This window comes from Dreissena polymorpha, chromosome 4 (assembly GCF_020536995.1).
Source record: "Dreissena polymorpha isolate Duluth1 chromosome 4, UMN_Dpol_1.0, whole genome shotgun sequence".
Classification (NCBI taxonomy): Eukaryota; Metazoa; Mollusca; class Bivalvia; order Myida; family Dreissenidae; genus Dreissena; species Dreissena polymorpha.
Window position 1 is genome coordinate 100,453,610 of NC_068358.1, and position 16,675 is coordinate 100,470,284.

Here is a 16,675-nt window from a genome sequence, read left to right on the forward strand (position 1 = left end):
TACAACACTGTCACTAAGTTTGTTCCAGTCCAACACAGTTCTGGGGAAAAATTTGTTTTTAAATTGCCCAGTTCTACACGAGAAAGTTTAAAGTATTTTAAGTCACTAAAATGTTTGCAACTTGGTAGTCATTAAATGATTTAGGTTTATCTTTGCGTTTGGTAAGGCTGTCCCCCTCCTCCGACTACTTTGTACAGGAAATTGGGTCGGTTTTTATCTTTCCTCTGTCCTGTAGAGCTTGGAGTTCCAGTTTGTTTACCATTGACGTGACACAGCCTTCATCCCGTGAGTGGTAGTCCCATGTGATAAATCTTGCCGCTTGTCTCTGGATGCACTCGACGTTTGCCAATATGCTTGGCTAAATGTGGGTCCCATACTGCCTTGCCATAAAGATAGACCACTTTCTATAATAAGGTTTCTCTCCTGCTCGTACAGCTTAAGGTTCACTTGTCATTGGGCGTAAAAGTACAGATTCCCCACGGCGTTCGACTTTGATATTTATTTAAGCCTTTTTTTCTTTTAGAACGTGAGATAAATAATCGTTTTTTAATGTGTTTAATACAAATTGGTCAGTGCAAAAATGTTTTGCGACAAAGATGTAAAATGTCTCAAAGTGTTCGGCAAGAACTGCTTAAAATGTGTTCAGTTATTTATTTTTTAATTTTTTAATTCTTTAGAAAAACTTTTTCCTGCGTTAATTTTTCACATGAATATAAATACAAAAAAATGAATGAGTATTTTGGAAATCAAGTTTCGGGAAATTAAGCGTTCTTTTCTTATTCCAAAAATACATTATTTTGCAAAATGGACTTAATTTAAAAACATACCTCAGCCTAGACTGGTATGCCTATTTATCAGGGGGGGGGGGGGCTGCGTATATGGGAGCTTACCGCGTTTAAGTGAGAAAGTTGTTGCAAAACTTCAAAGATGGCGTCGTTTCAGTGTTTTTCGTGAAGGAGAAGCGGATATTTTCACCCGGTAAGCCAGTTTATATTTATATTTCTTTTGAATTAATAAGCCCTTTCGGCTCTACGGTGTGTGTGCTCCTCTCGGTTTTTTGTTTCAATACCGTAGACGTCGGAATAAAAAAGTTATTGAAGCAAAACCCTCAACAAATCTGTTGTTCGAGATGTTGGATGTTCGAATATCATTTTCTCTCACAATAAACAGTATTTGTACATGTTTACGCTAAAATATAACATAAATCACGATTATTTTATTATCTCGACGCGTTTTTATGTCTATTAATTCATTTAATGCCGAATTATAACGGGTTAACCCCCCTTTTTGGAATTAAACTTCCTTTTAAGTACATTTTGGGACCTGACTTCCAAATGATAAACAGTTCTTTCCTATGTTAGAAGGTTTTATGCGAAATAACTTTCGTGAATGAATTCCGCATTGGTGCGAATGTTTTAGAAATCATTTTCACTTGAGGAAATCAAGAGTCATCTTCTTTTTATTAATTGTTATATTATTAATTTGGAAGCGAGATAATTCACCCCAAGACAATTCACCTCCAGAAGACAATTCACCCCCTAGACAATTCACCCCTGCTCCCTGAACAATTCACCACAGATATTTTTTTTCTTTTTCTGTTTGTTTAGTATTTAGTAATTACGAATAACTGTTTTCTAAGGATAGTTATTTGTATTCTTTTTATTTTTTATTAAGTTCTAATAAAAGCATATAAAGATGTTCTAAGAATGTCTTTCTTTTTTTGCATAAAATTACTTGCAATTGAAACATAAATGTGCTTTTTATCTATTGATGTTCGTTTTTATTATTAACAATATCTTATTATTGTTTTTATGGCATTAAATAATTTATTATGTGTTTTTGTCTTATTTAGTAATGTTTTTATTAATTAAAACAGTTTATATTTGTAAAAAGTATATAAATAAGTAATAATGGTATTGGATAGATTATTTGGAAATAATCCAATGTTTTTTATTTAATAAGTTATGCAAGATTTCGAAATTTTCATAATATTACTATATTTATTTTTAAATGGGAAATATAATAATAAAATATTTGTCACATAATCACTCTACAAAGTAACAACACCTAAAACCAACCTTTTTCACACCACTAAAGGTAACAATAAACATATAATCTGTCAGGCATTCAGAGCTGATGATGGTACTTTTTATCTAGTGATAGAGATAAGGCTATTACTGATAAGGGTTGCTTAGAGCAGAGACGTAGATAAGGCTGTAATATGGAATGAGTTAACATACTGTATGATTGAAGTGGACTTGAATTGAGTACAATTTTTGTAAAAAATACGTTTCAGAACATTTTTCAGTTTTGTCAATTCACCAAAACGTGGAAAGGCCCCTTTAAATAAAAATAATAATCAAAATATCAGGTGAACAAAAATGGCATTTTTTAATACAGGTATTACCATGCAGGTATTAGAATTGCCCAGCCCAACATAATTATTTGTCAATGTGTGTAACTGAAGTGTTTGTTTATCTGTTTTGACACTTTGATTAATCTGTTTTGACACTTTGATAAATCTCATCAGGGGTGTGAATGCTTGATTGTAATACCCATTAATGGCACACTCCCAACCAGATTAAATGTCCTTTCTTTAATAAAGGCTTTCTTATAAATTAAACCATTGTATTTTATTAAATTAATTATCGTAAATAACATGAATAAATAAGTAATTGTGATAATTTAAAATTCTAAGAATTCAATGAAACTAATGAATCTACTTCATTATTTGAAAAAGTACTAATAATAAAATAGTAACCTGATAATATTATTTAAAACAAATGCACAAATATTATACAAAATACTTAATTTATTTTAATTGTATATGTTGTAACACAGTTTATTGAAAAATACATTGGTTGAATTGCATTTGACAAAAATCACATTGCCTTCTAATCGTAAGTTACTATGTCAAATGCATAACGAATTCGTTCCGACCCAAATCTTTTTTATCATGTATGTAAGTGCTGAATACAATTGAAAATGTATGCAGAGACATCGTTGGAAGAAATGACGTAACACAGATAATCGTTTATTTTCATAAAAAAGAGAGAAACTAGCATCATGACATATGCGGAACAAAACGTGTAATTAAGTAGCACTCATAGCAATTATATGTCCGACTTGTCTATGTAGAAATAATAAAATAAAACAAACAAAAACACACAATAAATCAGCTGTACATTTTTTTCTTTGGTTCGTTTGTGTTATTTGCTGTTTTAGTCCGGCTCTGTTGAAGGACTCTCTTGCATATTCTACATTTAAACTCATGTGGTCCATGAATGGGAAATGGCATCCCAGTCCTCCGCTAATGTTAAATTCCAAATTACATAATTTTATACTGCAACGAAAGATGCACTTATTATCGCCCTTTAACCTTCGTCATCTGAAAAGACAGTAAAAGAATGGTTAAAGAAAATTTCATATCAGAATTAGGTCGACACGTCATAAAATAAATTTAATTAATTAAAATATTACTGATAAACATTCCACTATCTCGTACATCAGCCACCCCACAACCCATCTTCTTTAAAATCGGTGATATGATTCAGTTGGTCGACAGGTTTTATGAACAACATTTTTATAATTCTACAGTAAAATTATTAAGAAAACACTTATATTGCACCACATAAAATGCTATAAAACTATAATATTAAAGTACACATATAACCTTTGTTATAGATGGGTAGGTATTTCGTGTCAATCTCTTTCACATATGAAAGAGCTGTTGGTCATTTGGAAGTCATGTTATGCTGCTTAAAGTACATATAGATGCATAACTTAATTTACATTAAGCAAAATAAAACACTAGGTATTTGCCAAGATTCATGAGTAAAATATATACGAGAAGTAAGAGTGTAATCGTGCGCAGCGAGACTTGCTCATATAGAATTGAACCTCTTATTGTTTTCTTTCGAAATAATTTCATGTCTCCGAACTAATATGCAATACGCCCGGTGTTTTTTTTTAATATGCGGATTAATGCTCCGTTTTAGATCCATAACTATTGAACGCCTCAATATTTTCAAAAATTAACACCGGATTAATGTTCACCGCCATTTGTTCATACAGATTTGATATAAACATTATAGAGCTGAACAAAAAATACATTAAGCCCTGTTTTCCCGGCACACGCGCTGGACATACACCTTTAAAAAACGCTATACAAATTCCAGTACTTGTGCACTTAATAGATTGTAAACAATGACGGTTAAAATCCGTACGTGGGAATTTTTCTGGTAACCAAGCGCGACGTCAACGTTCATGAAGCCTTTCATTCATAAATGTATTTATGCGTCGGGTGTCAAAACCAGCATCACCGGACGCAAAATCTATTTTTGACCTGCATATTATCCGCTGCTGTGTGCACACGCCAATTAGTTAAAAATGGATTCCGAACCGGTAAGTCGATTACATAACATCATAACATAATATCCCTTCCAAAAAAGGCGCTATGCTGCTTAATAGTACATGTATATTGCAAAAAATGTGAAGCTCCCCACGTATAATGTCGCAATTTATATAACAATACAAGTTATGTTTCATCTTTTGTAATGTAGCTTGAGGTGTCGTATCTTTGAAAAGTATGAAAGAGGTATACATTTAAACAGAGGAAACGTTCTTTGAAACATTCATATCAATGGTAAATTCATTCACGACAGAAAGTTCGTGTATTTGGAAGTCATGTCCCAAAATGTGCTTAAAAGGAAGTCAGTTCCAAAAAGAGGGGTTAAACCAATAGTTTTTGACAATAAATTAGTTATAAGAGATAAAACGGCGTCGGGAAAATGAAATAATCATGGTTTTAGTGATATTTTACCGTACACGTGCATCAATACTGTGTATTATAAGAGAAAATGATATTTGCACATCCCATTTCTGGAACGTCACGTAAGGGGACAACATATTTGTGAACGGTTTTCCTTCAATAACTTTTTATCCCTACGTCTACGATCTTGAAACAAAAAACCGAGGGAGGCACAAACACCGGAGAGCCGAAAGGGCGTATTCATTCAAAAGAAATATAAACATAAACTGGCTTTTCGGGTGAAAATATCCGCTACTCCTTCACGAAAAACACTAAAACGACGCCATCTTTGAAGTTTTGCAACAACTTTCTCACGTAAACGCGGTAAGCTCCCATATACGCAGGCCCCCTGTTTATATAGCATGAAGCAGGTATTTATTTTTACCTGAGTATCATTTAGGCATAACTAACGTTGTATTTTCTTTTTCTTGTCAGAAATAATTGGAGGTTTCTTTCAAATTAGTCCTTTTTTTGTTTGCTTGCAAAAACAACTTAGGTTAATACCACGCGTTTCAAGCCAGTTTTCTTAACTACGATTAACCTGATAATTGCCGCATCTGCGCTGAGAAAGAGTTGTATAATATATGGAAGAGGTTTGAGTTCTTCAACTACCGTATATTCATTAACAAACAGAATCATAATGTGAATATCGTGTTAAATGGAATATTTTTGAACGGAGAGTGTATAGAAAGAATCAATAAACAATTTTAGAAATATAGAGTACGTGTCGCGGAAGAGAATTTTTATAAATGATTAAAATAGTCCACTATCTGCTGCGTCTTAGTGCCGTTTTGTGCTGTTTTGTACTGTTTTTGCCATTGGTCACTTGCCTTAAATAAAGGATCAAGTAATTGTATATAATGAGAATTCAATACTGCTCCAGCAGCTGGAGTTTCACTTCTTTATATTTAATCACGTGGTATTTTTGCTTAGCACAGGTCATTCATTATCTGAGGCTAATGCCCATTGGTACATTGTCGACCTGAAATGACCCACAAGTCACCCGGGGATGGCTAGAAGCCGATTCATGTCACCCTGGGGTGACTTCAGGTCGGCGCTAGTCACCCCCGGGTGACTAAAATTGGCTTCATGTCACCTGAATCGGCTTCTAGTCACCCCCGGGTGACAAGAACCGGCTTGAAGTCACCCCAGGGCGACATAAATCGGCTTCTAGTCACACCCGGGTGACTTGTGGGCTATTTCAGGTTGACAAATACCCATTAATTAGATGCTTTTAATAGATGTTGGAAAATAACACTACTGCTGATCAACAAGTATAGTGTTATATCGAGAGTCCTATACACTATCACGCGTCTGTTTCGTAACCTCGTTGATTGAGCATGCTACTAAGGGGTTTAATTTGATTTGTCTGGGAAATATTTTTTGTTCTCATTAGGTAGCAGCGATAGCTCACGTATTCTCAATTGCATGGGTGATAACAGCGCAATAGAATAAGGTTAAGCTTGTTTATATTCACAGTTCTCAATTTATTAAACGTTGAACATGATTTGCGAAAATGCTGACTTTAAAATAAAGTTTAAAATTTACGTTTTTTAAATAATTAAATTGAAAACAAAAGTTTAACTACTGTGGGTGTGTTTTCACTTGTAAGCCGCATATATACCGCATGAAATGTGTGTTATTATTATAGTCAAACCACACAATAGTGTTAGAAGATGCAAATTATACTACGGGAGTTCACAGCATGTGTCCTCACATGGCTTATTATGAATTTATTTCTCCACTATCAAAATATATCGTATGTTAATATTTACCACGCAGTTTTCTTGCGAAATATTCAAATCACACATTCAAAGCCGCGTCATGCGAAAATGGGTCTTATGGCGTTTCGGCCAGCGTGGCTCGAGCCCAGCCTGTGCATTTGCGTAGTCTGGTCAGATGCGATGCTGTCCGCTATAAATTTACTCAAGGTTTTATGGTCTCATTATGTCACTTCTGACCAGACTGAGAGATGCACAGGCTGGGTAGGCTACAGCTATAATGGGCGCATATGGCCCAAGACCCATTTTCGCATGACGCGAGTCTCTTTAGATCTCATTGCAAGTTGTAAATGACATATTTAAGCACAATGCATTTCGATATAAAATTGAATTTAAAAAAAAAAAAGCAAATACAGCAAACTGTCAAATAAGGGTAGCCTATTCAGGCGTTCAAGAACGATTTCCAGACGTGCTGACCGAGTACGGCAAACATTTGTGGCTTTACAATTAAACGATTTTCTCTGAACGTGACACTACACTTTTTCGGCAGTGCTTTTTTTCATATTGAAAGCAAACTGTGTTAATCGATTGTCAATTATGTCTTCTCTTGATCATTTAGTGACCGAGTACAAACCCTGAAATTCTGCGAGATGGATTTTAAAGCGTAATAGTAACTGGGCCTCAATGTGTGTCTATGTTTCGTTTGAACATGCAGAGAGTAGTCCGGAATTCATCACGTTGAACAGTGTTACATCCTTAACGCTTCGTACAGACACGGTGATGCAGCCAAATTTCAGTGGATTTATCTCGGATCAGCCCATAAAATATTCGAATGTATTCATTCGTGCCTGTTGGCGTAACGTAGAGGTTATTTGAGGTGGAAAGCTGGGTAAAACAGCTACGCCGAAAAAGCGAGTTTTCTTAACCGATGTTAAGGTAAGAGACTGGTTGACACCGTGTGAACTACTAGGGTAACACGTTAATGCATCAACAACATAGTAAAGGTAAACCGCGGTATCTTTATGACTAACTCATTCGTGAGTAAAATCTACTGCTCGCAGATTTATTTTTTATTTATTTCATCAATTATCTTATTGTATATTTTGAATTGTAAATGGTGTCAAAAAAGAAATGTAAAGGGAATTTTCACCATGAAATTATATTCTTAGTGGGATAGGTATTCGATATTCCAACAATATTCATTAAATATGATGGTGATTGCAAAATTATATATTATATTAACTGTTTCTCATCATACCATTTTCATAATATTGTTAATGCAATTAGCAAAGAGGTCTGAATATCTGAATATCTGGATATGAATATTAAGTAACTAAGTTTGGCTTCTATTCAACGGGGAGTGCTCATGAAGATAATATGAGCTAGGCAAATGTCCCGCCTTTGCCGATCTTGCGGCCTAAAAACACTCAATGGATGTTGAATTCACGGTGTTTTCACTGAGTAAATTCCATTCAATAATAGTTCGCGGAAAGAAGAGTATTTAAATTTATCACTGTTTGTGTTTGATCGCTGGTAGCACTTAGAGTTCTTGTTCACTGATTTTAACCCAATATTTTGGTGGGTGTAATATTCAATCTTCTTAGTCGTACTAATGCATTTCGTACTGAGACGATGCAAAAAGTGATCAATCGCCGTACGTGCCCAATCACTACCTTGAAGAACGTACTTTTCTGGTGGCGTCGCATCTCTTGTAGTGTGGGCATATTTAGATCGTCCAGCATGTCTGATACTTATCTACTATTACTAGAAATCAGCGTTACTGCTTGTGTTGCAATTCGACTGATATTGAAGATGAATTTAATTTTATTTGCATTTGCCCGGCGTTTAGAAACATTAGAAAAAATACATAAAAACATGTTATTACAAAAGGCCATCTATGTATAAATATTTAAGTTTACTGCAATCGAATAATAAAATAGAACTTATAAAAATATGTCTTTTTGTAAAAGAATCACTTAAAGTTCGAACATCTATTATTAACGCAATAATGCTTTAAATGTTCATCCTCTTTTCACTTTTCATTTTTTCTTTTTTTTTGTCTTTGTTGTTTTTATATTTAATTTACTTTGTTAGCTAAGTAAATAATTTGTAAATATGTGTAAAACTTTGTACCTATCACAATTGACATTGTACTGTTTTCATAATGTGTTGTTGACGATGTACATTGTACAAGTCAAAATAAACTGTCTGTCTGTCTGTCTGTCTGTCTGTCTGTCTGTCTGTCTGTCTGTCTTATCCATCTTGTCTGGATTTGTAATCCCTAGTGATGAAGCGTGTCGCAGATCGATGGACTCCCCCTAGCTGGTCTTTGTCTCCTTACTGGTATGGGTCCCACGCCACACCCCCATACTCCAGTTTAGAACGAATAAGCGCTTGGTATGCGGACTACCGGCAGCTTTAGTTTAGTTTAAACCTATTTATTTTAGCTCGATTGCGTCGAAAGCCTTAGGCTTATATAAACGCTCTCGAGTCCGTTTCCTGGGCCTATAACCAGTACTTGGTGTCTTTGGGGGAGATCTAAAGAACGCTCCCACGGTGGGGATCGAACCCGTGACCTCGCGGTCGCAAGGCGGACACCATATCCATTACACCACGGCGACCTTACCGGCAGCTTTGTGGGCAGTATCTGAGGTTACGTCTCAGTGAGCCTAGTGTAGAGTTGGTCCGTTTTGTGATATTTAGATGTGGGTTTTCCAAATCAGGTCATTGGATAAAGTAATGCCAAAGTTTGGGTTCTCCTAGTCGTTTTTGAGAATTGTGTTGTCAATGGTGTAGAAGAAAGAAGAATACGATTTTGAACTGATGAGATAACATTTCTTGGCGTTAGACCGCATTCCCCAATTATGGGCCCATGTTGTAGGTTGTCAAGGTCTTCTTGTAGAATTCGATGGTCTTTAATTAAGTTGATGGCTCTAAACAGTAAGCAGTCGTCTGCCTAAATACCGAATGGTACGCCAGATCCTACAGAAACGTAACGGTACTCCTCTCCTTCGACCACAAAGCACAGCTCACGCTGTGTGAGGTTGAATGAAAGTTGGATGAAATTTTGATAAAGAAGTATCATGTTGTTCTTAAACGTTGGACCGTTGTCTAGAGGTAGGATGGTAGCCTAGAACTCGTAAGGTGCCTCGTTAGAAACATAATATAGAAAATATTTATGCAGCAAGTGTTTATAAGCAGGGACCTATACAAACATGGGTTGTATCTATAGGTCCCTGTTATAAGCGACATATTTTTTTCCTATACAACCTTTGAAAGTGGCTCGCGTGTTACAGTCAGCCTAATTAACACTTCGTTCATTTCTTTTATTTAACAATCAGTAATGATATTTATCATGTATGCATTTTTTCCTAACATAAACGAAACATAAACGAAAGAAAGCACACGGGCATGTAAGCGCGGTAGGTCGTATCAGTTAGTTGAATGCAGACGGACAGGATAGTATTGCGGCGTAGGTTTATGATAATCTCGTTTGGTTTCGATGTGAACGAGATGTCAATAGACATCGGCCATTTTGGGAATAATGATGGCGCCAATGTTTTCTGTTTTAAGAAATTTTACCGCCATGTCACTCTTGATGTTCTGATGAGTATCGCTTGTAGCCGATATTAATTTGTAAATTTTCTTCTGATTTAAAGCCTTATTACCCCCATATGTTGGTCATATCATGACGATAATTTTTTGTTGTACATTGGTTTGTTAAATGTTATGTTTGTGTGGTAGTCCAAATAATTAGACGTAAGCTACCCCGCTTACGTCTAAACGGCTACCGTCGTTTTCCTATAGCAAATTGAGTTCAACTTAAACTTCAGTTTTTCTCGTTAAATCTTTGCTAATGCATAAAATTATCATTAATTAGACATAAATGTGAGTGATTACCTCTTAAATGTGTAAAAATTGTGCTTTTAAACCACTTATGTACATTTTTAAAAATAAACATACACAACACACGAAGTGTGTTTGTCGTTTATAGAATTACATTGAATTATCTTGAACGAAATAATTTTTTGAATAGGTTACACATAACCAATTGTTGTTGTACAACAAACTACATCACTTTTTAGCTTTCTGTACTTTTTAATTAAATGAAACCTATATGTGTGTGTTAAAACTACCAGTTGTATCACGGAGTGTATATTGATAGGAGATGATTCGAGTATTTGACCCTTACTGTAGTAAATTCAATCTTATGCAAAAACTATTCATTCGATTTTATTGGTTTATACGTTATCTTGTTGCTTATTAATTCCTCTTTCAAAAAATATACGTTTTAGTATACTCCCGTTGCTATTAATGGATTTATAGCGAGATAAACACAAGAAATACACATTTTATGTTTTACCACCGCGCGTTTTACCGTGTTGTGGCTATCGATCTTGTACAATTAGCGTAAAGCGAAGCGCCGAGGTTATACATTTTGATGTACCCACTCACGTCTTTTGTTGAATTATAGTTTCATTTCTCGGCCGATTTTGACAAATTATATATCATTAGAAAGCTTACGTTCCGTAGTAAACAGATATATAAACATATATTAAGTGTTTCTTCTGATTTCGACAGCCCGGCGAGTTATAACTTTAACTTTTGCAAATATCATACCGTATTGGAGTTTTAGAATCTAGATTTACGGTTGACATGTTCGTACTTAATACCAATTTGTAGCGTTTATATTTGGAGTTCAGTTTTAAAAATTACATCTTGCTTAGGAGAATAGAATTCTGTATACGATAGAAAAAAATTGTTTTAAAAAACGAAAGTTATTAAGGAATGAAGGCGGAAGAAAGTAGCGCGCGTTCCTAACGCACTGAACTGATGCTACGATCTTGGCGATTATGCTTTTGTTTAGAAACCGGCCATTGAATTTCCTTTGCCATGATTATTATATTTTTGATGGAATATATTGTGGTATTTTGTTCACGAAACATATCAATAAAGCTTATTATAAATAAATCTTAACAAATTAACGATTTCAGCTCTTGTTTATAACACAGAAAGGGTGATAACTTTATGATGAAACAGCTTTTATAGCGGATCCTCTCGATTTTATTCGGCTTTGCATGCATACTTGAAATAAAATGGGTGTCAAAAACATTCATCGTTTGCTGTTAATTATCAACGAGGGACTTATGTATAATTATATGAAATGTTATTTACCTTAAATTATCAATTTATTAAAGATTCTTGAATATCACGGTCGGTGTTACGCATTTCGTATTTTGACATCAGGGCATCATGTCCAACTATTCAAAATCATATTTTTTTCACTGGGACGATGGCGGCTTAGATTTAGACAGGCAGACAGATAGTTTATTCAGACTTATACAACAGTACATCGTCTTCAACTCAAATATATAAATTATTTTTAGACGAATTGTTAGGTGATTACACATATAGCAGTGATGGTTCTGAGAATGTTGCCATGTTTCTTATCCGTGTAATCTAGAGTCCGTGGTTTGAGCATTTTTATCGCGGTGTTCAATAAAAGATATCTCAATAATCTTGTTTATCGATAGATCTGTGGTTTTATTGCCCCTGTGTTCAGCACAAACCAATTATCTCTTCATGATCAGATACTGTGCCGACCAATACTAAATAGCACTATGGTGTCATACGCCACAGCAGGGACCTATACTTGTAATCATGGAGTCTTAGTGCAAGACTTAAAAAAGTATGTTGTTTCGCTTGCGGTTGTTAAAGCTAAAACGGGGCTTCCCAGCTGGCACAGCTGCAGATATTCGGATTTGAATACCTAAACTTATTCAGACCTTATTCTTAACCGTTGCGCGTTTTACGATATCGGATTTTAGGCGGGAATACAACTCAGTGAAACTATTCAATTTCTTATACAACATTAAGCATATTAACAGTTATTGAAATAAACAATATCAGCGACATCTTTTTAAAGACTAAACACCTTTTCAAGTATCGAATTTAACATGTCAATAAAATATATTAATACACAAAAAAAGGCTTCATTTAATATTGTTCACATTAAACCTTTAAATGAAAGTGTCGCTTTAACCATTTTCCGTGTCTTATTTAGCCGCGAATCGTTTGCTAAAAACAGTTAACAAAAAGGGCTACACGTTCTAATTCTTAATGAAATACAAAAATAAGTATAACATAATTAATAACGTCCATAAACACACACGGCAAGATCAACGTTTTAATGGAAAACTAATATGACATTCCACGTAAATTATCATTTTCGTCTAAATCGAATACTATATATAGAGAAACAATGTATTTATAACCGACCAATGAGGTAACATTATGCAACTTTCAATTTACACAGTGCTATATGGCAACAATATGGAATTTGAACAGTGGTAGTGTTTTAAGGTCTGGACTATCATTACTTGTAAGTTTGTATAAACATTTTTCTAATGCAATTAGTAAAATAATGTTTATATTTTATGTTTAATAATTTATTGCATGATTATTCTTTGCTGTTATATGAATTTGATGCCGTTAAAGCTTCCGACATGAATTCATGTCGGAACGATGCTATTGCAAAATAACGTTAAACGATATGAGGTCGATGTAAATCGACCTCATATTTATAGGAGTAGTTTGTGTGGGTGGAGATAGGCAAACTTTCCACATAGCTTTTTAAGTTATGAGGAGGTATTTGTCATGTGTCAATTCTGTTTGCAAGTCATATGGGCATTATCCACTCTTTTGGTCCGCGGATCATGTATAATTTTGTTTAAGAACGGAACTATATATTCTTGAAATTATATTTTAAAAAAATTTGCATTAGGCCCTAGTTCTTGAATGCTATGAGCCTTTAATAGTACATACAAACAGCTCAGAGTTCTTCCTTGTAACCAAGTTTTTAATGTCAAAAAGCCAGATTTGCAAAGCATACGGACCATGTCTTAATTAATATTTCTTTCGTGTTTCTTCAATATTGTATGAATAAATTTAAGAAAATAATAAAATTGTAGTATTTCATGTTCATTCAAGCATGTTTTACATTATTTCATCGTGTAAGGATTATCGGACTATACGGCCCAGATTTGCGGACCATACGGCCCAGATTTGCAAAGCATACGGACCATATCTTAATTAATATTTCTTTAGTGTTCCTTTAAATATTGTATGAATAAATTTAAGAACATATTAAAATTATAGTATTTCATTTTCATTCAAGCATATTTTATATTATTTCAGCGTGTAAGGACACAACTATGAATACCCTAGTAAATTACTTTATTGTTTGTTAATATAATATCGACATCCAAAATACACAACAAATACTAATATATGTACAACAAATAAAAAAACTATTTCAGGCACATAAATATAGAACACTTCTAATCAAATACATATATATGTACAACAAAAAACAACATTTATAGCAATTTTGTGAAATGTGAGCAAACGAATATACAAGAACAAAGCTGTATTACATACATACAATCAAACAAATATATTTTATATACAATCAAACAAACAGATATATACATGTTCACTCAATCGTTCACACTAGCAAACAAACAAACAAACACACGTACACATTTACACAGGTACATACAGTCTACAGCACTCAGTCAGAAGCTCACTCGTATTAATTTCTTTTTTCCCGTACCGGTCCCAAGCCGCGCACAAATATTGTCTTCAATAATAACGATTGTCACACTTTACCTTTAATTAGTAATTAAAGACATGCTCACTCTATTAGCATAAGTGTAATTATCAACATCAATAAATATTTATGTTATAAATAGCGCACCAGATGTGCAAACATAAGCCGTTGTTGTATACAATTAATTATAACGATTATCACACTTTACCTTTAATTGGTACTTACAGACGTGTTAATCCATTAGGGTCTATTATCAATTACTGTAATAGATAAGATCAATCAGTAGGTGTCATAAATAGGGCGTATCCAATATACAAACGTACGAGTCACTTATTCGAGTGTCATACCCCTATTGCAATTATATTAGTTATAAATTTTTATTACCGTTTTCACCACGCGCATGTATTAAATTTAATAAATATGTTATAAATTTTTATTACCGTTTTCACCACGCGGCATGTATTAAATTTAATAATTAAGTTATAAATTGTATTGCCGTTTTCACCACGCGGCATGTATTGAATTTAATAATTAAGTTATAAATTTGTATTGCCGTTTTCACCACGCGGCATGTATTAACTTTAATAATTATGTTATACATTTTTATTACTGTTTTCACCACGCGGCATGTATTAAATTAAATAATTATGTTATAAATTTGTATTGCCGTTTTCACCACGCGGCATGTATTAAATTTAATAATTATGTTATAAATTTTTATTACCGTTTTCACCACGCGGCATGTATTAAATTTAATAATTAAGTTATAAATTTATTTTGCCGTTTTCACCACGCGGCATGTATTAAATTTAATAATTAAGTTATAAATTTTTATTACCGTTTTCACCACGCGGCATGTATTAAATTTAATAATTAAGTTATAAATTTGTATTGCCGTTTTCACCACGCGGCATGTATTAAATTTAATAATTAAGTTATAAATTTGTATTGCCGTTTTCACCACGCGGCATGTATTAAATTTAATAATTATGTTATAAATTTTTATAACCGTTTTCACCACGCGGCATGTTTTAAATTTAATAATTAAGTTATAAATTTGTATTGCCGTTTTCACCACGCGGCGTGTATTAAATTTAATAATTATGTTATGAATTTTTTTTACTGTTTTCACCACGCGGCATGTTTTAAATTTAATAAGTATTAATTTACAACTTTATTAAAATATATTCTGTCGATTAAAGTGAATGTTTGCGTTATGTGTACTGCTTACATAAATAGTTGATGACAACATTAAAATGAATTTAAAATCTGAGAGAAATAATAACTAGATCTATTTCATTTCCCGTGTTATTTATTTTCAAAAGCGAAACACATACTAGCATTATTTATTTTAAACACATTCATAGTACAATGGTAGCACAGTATTGTAGTGTATTCGTGTTTTAGAATAATGTACATGACGTAAAAAAACATGTGGGCCGTATGGTCCGCAAATCTGGGCCGTATAGTCTGATAATCTGGGCCGTATAGTCCGCTAATCTGGGCCGTATAGTCTGGTCCGTATGGTCCATGGTCCGTATAGTCCGTATACCGAAATATCAATTCATAATACTCGGCTTTGTCCATTGCAAAAACATATACATATAAAGGGGCCTTTTCACAGATTCTTGCATGTTTTGAAGTTTGTCATTAAATGCTTTATGTTGATAAATGTAAACATTAAATTTTAAAAGCTCCAGTAAAAAATCAAAAATTAAATTTAAAAAAGGAAAAAAAAGTAGCCTGAAGCAGGGCTCGAACCAGTGACCCCCAGAAACCTGAAGTAAAAACGCATTTGACAACTGAGCTATCCTACCAAGCATACATAGGATGCGTATTTTATACGTTATATAAGCAATCTTCGTAGTTTCACAAATTTAAACGACAACAACAGAACTCTCCAAATTATTCAATCGTTTCGCGTTGCAAGGCTTTATAATTTTTAGGTTTTTAAATCATCAAAATATGCATATAATGGCTATATTAGACCATGGCAAATGTTCAGTAATACTGTTTCCTCACAAATATCATAACTAAACCGAAAATTTGCGAATCTGAAACAACTATTTTCAATTTTGTCAATTTACCAAACCGTGAAAAGATCCCTTTTAAAGAACCGTTGACATGTTTGAAACTTTGGATTAATATCAATATTATGCGAGCATTGCATATCATGTAAGTTGTTTTTATTTGCGCATTTTGGATATATTTTTTTTTTTTTTTTATATTCAATATAAAACATACAATGTAAATATGTGCATAAGCAAGAACAAAAGTGGTATAATACAACAGTTATAATGTCAAACACATATTATACATGATATGCTAGGATATACTGTTTTTTTTTCTTTGGTTGCCTGTGGTGTATGCTGTTGTTTTTAAATGTAATAATCAATCATAGAGATGATTTGCGGAGAGTTAGGTAGAAGACAACTGGACTGGGTTATGAAAGTTTATGCGTTTCCATTTTTGTTCAAAAATATGAAGTTTATCGTTGTTGAGGGCTATTTCTTTTTCAATTTGGATCTTTAA

At 33.6% G+C, this 16,675-nt stretch overlaps 1 protein-coding gene across 1 annotated transcript in view; it reads left to right on the plus strand.

Moving 5' to 3' along the window:
• Positions 1 to 10,033: 10,033 nt before the first annotated feature.
• LOC127879952 (protein Jade-1-like) overlaps positions 10,034 to 16,675 on the plus strand; it is a 34,461-nt gene continuing 27,819 nt past the window's right edge. Inside the window, exon 1 of the mRNA XM_052427086.1 lies at positions 10,034 to 10,167. The gene's annotated coding sequence lies outside the window, so the exon portion shown is untranslated. The remainder of the gene's footprint in view (positions 10,168 to 16,675) is intronic.